The sequence below is a fragment of the Octopus bimaculoides genome, chromosome 2 (assembly GCF_001194135.2).
Source record: "Octopus bimaculoides isolate UCB-OBI-ISO-001 chromosome 2, ASM119413v2, whole genome shotgun sequence".
Taxonomy (NCBI): domain Eukaryota; kingdom Metazoa; phylum Mollusca; class Cephalopoda; order Octopoda; family Octopodidae; genus Octopus; species Octopus bimaculoides.
The window spans coordinates 186,573,586-186,582,249 of record NC_068982.1 but is presented as its reverse complement, the minus strand read 5'-3'; the positions used below and the strand labels follow the sequence as shown (position 1 = coordinate 186,582,249).

The window sequence follows — 8,664 nt, the reverse complement described above, 5'->3', positions numbered from 1 at the left end:
TCATGATCATTTAACGTCTGTTGTCCTTGCTGGCATGGGTTGGACGGTTTGACTGGGCTGGCACACTGGAAGGCTGTACTAGACTCCAATTTGATTTGGTATGGTTTTCTATGGCTGGATGCCCTTCCTAACACTGACCACTCTGAGAGTGTAATGGGTGTTTTTACGTGCCACCGGCACTGGTGCCATTAACATGACACCAGGGTGTGTTTTCATGCCAATTTGCGTGACACCAGTTTCTGCCATGACTGCGATTTTGCTTGGCTTGATGGGTCTTTGCAAGCACGACATAATACCAAAGGTCTCGGTCATTGCCTCCGCGAGCCCCAACTCTCTCTCTCTCTCTCCCTCTTTCTCTTTCTCTCTCTTTCTCTCTATTTCTCTCTCTCTCTCTCTATCTCTCTATCTCTCTCTATATATATATATCTCTATCTATATATATATATATATATATATATATATATACACACACATACATATATCTGTAAAAATATGTGACACTTATTCAGTAGCCATGATAAAACTCCGAGTTTCGGATGCCAGGGTGGTGGGTCCGCTCCAACATCTCTTCAGTTATCCGGCCACTGGAGATTCCTTTGAAAAATGACCGTTAACCCCAAAGATAAATTAAAAACAAAGGGAAATTACTGTGTAGTGACAAAACGTGTCTAAAACTATATATATATATATATATATATATATTTATTTATTTATGTGTGTACATACATATATACACACATTTATGCATACTCATGCACACACACACATGGTGGGCTTCCATAGAGTTTCCATCAACTGGAGTCATTCAGAAGACATTAGTTGGCCTGGGGCTATAGCTGAAGATGTTTGCTCCAGGAGATGTGCTGTAGGACTGAATACTGAAACAAGCTGATCGCAAAGTGGCCTTCTTAACCCGGCAGCCATGTCTACTCTTGTATGAAATAATTACATGAAGGCAGAAGAGAAGACTAACTTCCTGAAATGAAACCACAGCTGCCAAACTGGGTGATGTTGTTAGCAGGACAGTAGGGGTCCTGAAAACATATGGAGGGGTTCATTCATCCATTTAGGGATCTAGTGAGGAATATCAAGTCCCTAGCATTTTTTTTTTATGCATTCAAGAAATTACCATTTTCTACCGATGAAGGAGCTGTGACTGTTTGACCTGCTAGAAATAACAGCCAATATACCTTCACATCACACCATACAGTATTAAAAGAAGAGATGTTTTCATTGAATAACTTCATCCTAGATACGTTTACAAAACAAAAAAAAAAAGCAAAACTAGGACAGATGGTCACAGCTGGAGTGTCTTTGATCAAAGGTTTGATGAATCAACGTTAACCTGAGATTAGACAACTGTTTTCTGCCAGTAATCTTCAAATACATTCAGCTTTTGTTTAGCTCTAGGTCATCCCTGATCCAAAAGACCTTTGATTAAATCTATTCTAGCCATGACCATACCAGCTTTTCCCTATACTCAGCCACCAATATTCAATAGATGCTTTTCTAATACACCAAGAGGTGTTTCAAAGCGCCAATGTGGTGTCACGTAATAAGCACTAGTGCCACATGAAAAGCACCAGTGCTGGTGCCACGTAAAAAGCACCCAATACACTCTGTAAAGTGTTTGGCTTTAGGAAGGGCGTCCAGCCATAGAAACCATGCCAAAACAGACCAGTGGAGCCTGGTGGAAGGTCTCTGGCTTGCCAGCTCCTATCAAACTATCCAACCCATGCTAGCGTGGAAAACAAATGTTAAATGTTGATGATATATATATAAATATATCAAAGTCAGAAAACAGCACAACTCCCATGACTTTTGGAAACACTTTTTCACACTAAGAGTTGCTGAAGTATGGAACAAACTGCCAGCATCAGTTGTTAGTTGTCGGAGCACTGCGTCCTTCAAAACTTCCATGCTTCCTGGGATTCGCCAACACCACTCCTGATTTTCTCCCCTCCATACACACGCAAGCATGTATCTGACTCATACACTGTTCACTTTCCAGGCATTTGTACAATACTGCATATGCTTTATGCACACTTTTGACAAGTTGTAGTGCACCTGAGCACTGTATACAATAATTTCATTTTTATTATATATATATAATTAATCCAAAAAAAACAAAGAAAAATACAAGAAGAAAAAACAATAATGCACGGATGTGGTACATGCAAAGTATTAACAAACACTGAAGGAAAGACAAAACGGTTGTTTTATGTTTCAAGCAAAGTTCTTTTTCAGAAAGAGGAGACACAGGAAAGTCCAAGAGAAAAGGAAGACAGAGGAAAAAAATTGCCAACAATCCACATGTGGTTACATTTTGAAAGGCTGCTTTTCAGGTGGTTTTCTGCTGGTGTAAGTTATATTTATACATTTGAATCCTGATATGTAATTTTTATGATACATTATAACTAATTTCCTGTTATTCAACTAAGAGCACTAACTTGCCCATTACAGAAATTTAAAATATTAGTAAACACTCAACGGTAACTTTAGAATTTTATGACAAAATCAAGTATTAAGTATTAGCCATCTACAAATCCTCAGTTTATTGTGTGTGTATTTGGGGATTGGACAGTTTGACTGAAGGCTGGCAAGTCAGGAGGTTGCACCAGGCTCCAATTCAATCTGGCAAAGTTACGACAGCGAGATGCCCTTCCTAATGCCAACCACTCCAAGAGTGTAGTGGTTGCTTTTTACATGCCACTGGCACGAGGGCCAGTCAGGCAGTACTGGCATCAACCATGCTTGAATGGTGGTTTCTATGTGCCACCAGCATGGGAGCTAGTCAGGTAGCACTGGCAACAACCACACTCGAATTGTGCTTTTTACGTGCCACTGGCACAGGTGTCAATCAGGTGGTACTGTCATCAGCCATGACAATGACTTCACTTGCCGCAACAGGTCATCACAAGTATATATGTGTGTGTGTGTGTGTGTGTATATATATATATATATATATATATACTAATTTGACCTTTTTATATTTTTGAATTTTTTTTTTCTGTATTACTTGCTGCTTTATTCAGTAAAGCTTACCATTGTAGTTTAGGTGACTTAGAAACTCCAAGCGACAATGTAACCTTCAATTAATTAAGGTGATCTCAGCCTGATGATTAGCTAAATTGAGCACTCCTCATTGTATAACTATTACATCAGAGATTCATCTCACTAAGAAACATATGTAGTGTGCATTTTACCTGTTTCACTCCCTCAGTTTGGAATTTTTATTCACATTTGAGCGACCACTAGTTGCTGTGAGCTATATAGAAACTCTTAAAACTTCAATATTGGAAAAAGTCTGTAGGTTATCATGCACTGAGCACTTTTTGTTTGCTATATGTGCCACACACTGCTTGAAGCTTACAAACTATCTACACAAAATATATATATGTGTGTGTGTGTGTGTGTGTATATATACAGGGGTTGGATATAATAATGGAAACATCTAACATCATAATTTTGAAATATCTATAAAACCATTAAAAGCTTGTTTATTTTTGTTTTTTGATTTATTATTAGTGTTGCTTAATATGTTTTGCTAAAATTGCTGTTTCTTTTCAGATATCATCAGAAAAAGGTAATTAAAATTCACTGAAATGACAGATCGGACTTTCAAAGAGGTCAAATTATTGGTGCTCATATGGCGGGTGCTAGCGTAATGAAAACAGCTGAAATGTTTGGTGTATCAAGAAGTACTGTCTCGAAAGTAATGGCAGCCTTTGAGAAAGAAGGGAAAAACCTCGTCGTTGAAACTTAACTCCGGAAGAAAACCAAAACTTTCAGACAGGGACCGTCGGACTCTTACGTGAATTGTTAGAAAGGATCACAAAAGTACAGCTCCCAAAATTATATATATAAGAATTCGTAATTTACATGCTAGTGAACTAGAATGCATACCTAGTATGTACTGGAGTAAAAAAGTCATATTGCAAAACCCATTGTAGCTCTGAACACATGGTTTGCTCTCCATTACTTTCCCATCAATATATATCCATACAATTTAGTTTCCTCTCTCTCTCTCTTGCGTCATAGCATATTCATGCCTTTGACTAATCTTGGCTTGTTCCTCCTCCATTTATTTCTGTCCCTCACAACACCATCCAAGTCTTTCTCGCTCTGCACGTTCATTCTCTTCTTCATCCAGTTTTGAACACCTTCATCCTCTGCCTCCCTCTCCCTCCCACCAGCTCAGTCTCCACCATGCAACACTCCATTCCGTCATCCTCTCTTTCTCTCTCTCTCTCTCTCTCTCTCTCTCTGATAGTATCCATCACACTGTCTCTTCACTTTCATCACCCCCTCTCTACCCACGAGATTCTAAGCATTTCTCTATAAAACCACATTTCTGCAGCTTTAGTATCAGTTTTAGTATTAAATCAGATTTAGCTTTAAACCCCGTATAATCACACAATTGAATAAAAGTGGGATGGGGGAAGGGACTGACAAAATTGCTAAGAAAGAAAACAAAAGTAACAGTATGTAGGGGAAAGATGAAAATTAAATGTTCATCATCATCGTTTAACGTCTGTTGTCCATGCAGGCATGGGTTGGACAGTTTCACCAGGGCTGGTAAGCTGGAAGGCAGCACCAGACTAGTCTGAGTTGGCAGGGTTTCTACAGCTGGATGCCCTTCCTAACGCCAACCACTCCGAGAGTGTAATAATGAGTGCTCTTACATGCCACTGGCACGGGTGCCATTTGCGTGACACCAGTATCTGCCATGACTGCGGTTTTACTTGCATGTGTTTGTTTTGCAGGATTCTTGATGTGAAGCCATGTGTTGAAACAAATGTATCTTGGAAAGAATCATTCAACCAATAAAAGATAAAAAACACTTACACTGGTTGCAGTTAATTTTTTTTTATGAATTAATAAATTTATTTATTAAACACTCTCACCACACAACTGAGCCCTTCTCAGTGACTTCCCTGTAACTAACTTATACCAGGATGTCTGGTACTTATCTATGTATTTTGGTTTTATGGAAGGTGTGTCTAAGAGTGTGTCTAAGTGTGAGTATGTGCTTGTAGCTGTGAGTTTGGATTTGTAATTGTGTGGACACTGTTTATTTAACACTCTGTCTGTGTGTGTGTGTGTGTGTGTCTTTTGTTTTCTGTTATCTCTTTGGCTGACAGGATGATAATTTACTTTTTAATTAACAATTTGATGATTTTATGTTTTATAATTAGCAAATTAATTCAGTGTTAGTTCAAGCAATGCTTTATCAACTACATACTCTTTTACTTGTTTTAGTCATGTGACTGTGGCCATGCTGGAGCACCACCTTTAGTCGAGCAAATCAACCCCAGGACTTATTCTATAGCCTAGTACTTATTCTATCGGTCTCTTTTGCTGAACCGCTAAGTTACAGACATAAGCACACCAGCATCGGTTATCAAGCGATGTTGTGGGGACAAACACAGACACACAAACATATACACACACACACATATATATATGTATATATACGACGGGCTTCTTTCAGTTTCCGTCTACCAAATCCACTCACAAGGCTTTGGTCAGCCTGAGGCTATAGTAGAAGATTCTCGCCCAAGGTGCCACGCAGTGGGACTGAACCCGGAACCATGTGGTTCGTAAGCTAGCTACTTACCACACAGCTACTCCTACATAATAAACTCCGGTACAAAAGCAGCTTAAGCTACTTGCTTTGCAATAAAGTACCTGCATCAGGTGTTAGCTGCTGAGACATTACATCCTTTAAAACCTCCATGCTTCCTGAAATTCACCAAACACTACACCTGATATCCCTCCCTATCCTCTCCTCCATACGCATGCACATCATGACTCGTTCACTGTCCTGACTCTTGTACATAATTCTATGCCCTGTATATGCACCTTTGATGAGTTGTAGTGCACCTGAACACTATACACCATAATTTCATTGTTATTATTTGAAATGAATTAGTGAATTCAAAGGGATAGAAGAAACAGCTATGCATTACATATTTTTCAAAAATATATGGAAGCTGTATTATGTAACATTGAAACTGTTAAACAATCCAGATACAATTTGTTTTTGAAACATCTATAGTGCATAAATGAAATTACACACTCTTTTTGTTATTTTTAATCAGCAGAAAGTACAAAAGTGACTCAAAGGCTGAAAGTAGCATAAAACTCTCGGCCTTTGACTTACTTTTGTAATGTTTTGTCTTTAAAAAAATAATAGAAAGGCATGGCTGTGTGGTAAGAAGCTTACTTCTCAACCACGTGGTTCCAGGTTCAATCCCATAGCATGACAACTTGGGCAAGTGTCTTCTTCTTAACTCCATGTCAATCAAAGCCTTGTGAGTGGATTTGTTAGGTGGAAACTTAAAGAAAGTCGTCATCATGTATGGAAGAGGAAGACCCAGGAAAACCTGGGATGAGGTAATGAAGCATGACCTTCGAACGTAGTGCCTCACTGAGACAATGACAAGCAACCAAGACCTTTGGAGATATGCTGTGCTTGAGAAGACCTGGAAAGCTAAGTGAGATTGTAGCTATGGCCTATGCCGGTGTCGCATAACTGGCCCATTTAAGAGGTCCCTTCGATTGTTGGGCAATGTGCTGTGCTTGAGAAGACCTATTCAGTCAAGTAAAATTGCTGTCATGGCCAATGCCAGTACCACCTGACTGGCACCCATGCCAGTGGCACCATAACAAGTGCGGTCCATGCCAGTACTGCTTGACTTGCTCCCGTGCTGGTGGCACATAAAAAGCACCCACTACACTCTCGGAGGGGTTGGCATTAAGAAGGGCATCCAGCTGTAGAAACCTTGCCAGATCAGATTGGAGCCTCCTGGCTTTCCAGACCTCAGTCAAACTGTCCAACCCATGCCAGCATGGAAAGTGGACGTTAAACAATGATGTGTGTGTCTGTGTTTGTCACCTACCACTGCTTGACAATCAGTGTTGGCTTGTTTACATCTCTGTAACCTAGTGGCTCAACAAAACAGACTGACAAAATAAGTACTAAGCTTAAAAAAAAAAATGAGGTTAATTTATTCAATTAAACCCTTTAAGGTGGTGCCCCAGCATGGCCGCACTCTAATGACTGAAACAAGCAAAAGATAAACGGTAACATACTTATGTATTGGGTTCTGTTTCTCGTGTTTGTTCTGCTCCCCCCACACACATACACACATGTACATACATGCGTGTGTGTGTGTGTGTGCATTTTAATGTATATAAGCGTTCTTATTTATGTATAAATGTACGTTCTTATACATACATGCGTATGTGTGTAATTATATGTATATATACACATAGATATAAGTATCTGGATAGACAGATTGGTGAGCATGCATGCACTCACCCTCACACACACGCACACACACACACAGATAAACAGCAAGATAGAAAGTGACCTACCATGAAAACAAATGGGCAACAGAGACAAATTCAAAACTTGTTATCTACTCAGTTGACAAAACAAACAAACAAATAACGTTTATAGGTGAAGGAGTGGCTGTGTGGTAAGTAGCTTGCTTACCAACCACATAGTTCCGGGTTCAGTCCCACTGTGTGGCACCTTGGGCAAGTGTCTTCTACTACAAGCTTGGGCCGACCAAAGCCTTGTGAGTGGATTTGGTAGACAGAAACTGAAAGAAACCTGTCGTGTATATATATATATATATATGTATGTATTTGTCCCCCCAATATCATTTGACAACTAATGCCGGTGTTTACGTCCCCGTATATTAGCTGTTTGGCAAGAGAGACCGATAAAATAAGTGCTAGGCTTACAAAGAATAAGTCCTGGGGTTGATTTGCTTGACTAAAAGTGGTGCTCCAGCATGGTCGCAGTCAAATGACTGAAACAAATATAAGAATATAAGAATATTTACACACATACATGTGCACGCACTCATATATAATGGCAGTGAGCAGAACACACAGAGTCCTTCAGCAATTACACACACACACACACACTCACCACAGGATCAAAACATCAAACACATATACGCACATATGTATACATAAGTGTGACAGCAACAACAACAAAAAGCAATCACCAAACAACCAGGAAAAAGTCAGACACAGAGAAAACATTGCAAAGGTTACAGATGTGTGGTGAAAGATTTTGACAAATTAATTAAATCCCCCTGCTGCTACTGTCATAATAATTCTTTCAAATTTTGGTACTGGGCCAGCAGTTTTAGGGGAAGGAGGGTGCTTGTTGGTTACATCGACCCCAGCACCTCTGAAAGGATAAAAGCAATTTGACCGTGGCAGAATTTGAACTCAGAATCTCAAGAACCAGAAGGAAAGCATTTTGTTCAGCAGCATTTCAATAATAATAATATCAGGTCATCCTATAAGTTCTGTCCGAATTTTGAATAAAGAAAACAAGTGATGAAATGTTATATTTAATTGAAATTTAATCATCAATGTATTTTCCCTGATTTTCTATGACTTCCTTCCATCTATTTACAAGCTTTTTAATCCCATCAATGTAAAACTCTTTTGGTTTCAAAACGAAGAACTCTGAAATGTCAGTTTCGACCTCCTCATGGCTTGCGAAAGTTATGTCTCGCAAATGATTCTGTAAACTCCGAAACAAATGGTAGTCTGAAGGGGCAAGATTGGGAGAATAAGGTGGATGAGGAATTTTTTTCCCAACCAAGCTCTTCAATCTTATGTGATGTGATC

The 8,664-nt window shown here is 39.3% G+C and overlaps 1 protein-coding gene and 1 long non-coding RNA gene across 4 annotated transcripts in view; one reads left to right on the top strand and one right to left on the bottom strand.

Annotated features, from left to right (window-relative positions):
* Nucleotides 1-3,690, top strand: part of LOC128247055 (uncharacterized) — a 53,207-nt gene extending 49,517 nt beyond the window's left edge. For all 3 annotated transcript variants that reach the window (XR_008263498.1, XR_008263499.1, XR_008263497.1), the window contains 2 exons: nucleotides 2,248-2,361; nucleotides 3,571-3,690. This is a non-coding gene — a long non-coding RNA (uncharacterized LOC128247055). The remainder of the gene's footprint in view (nucleotides 1-2,247; nucleotides 2,362-3,570) is intronic.
* Nucleotides 1-8,664, bottom strand: part of LOC106883264 (sarcoplasmic reticulum histidine-rich calcium-binding protein) — a 196,659-nt gene that overhangs the window by 36,595 nt on the left and 151,400 nt on the right. The window lies entirely within an intron of this gene.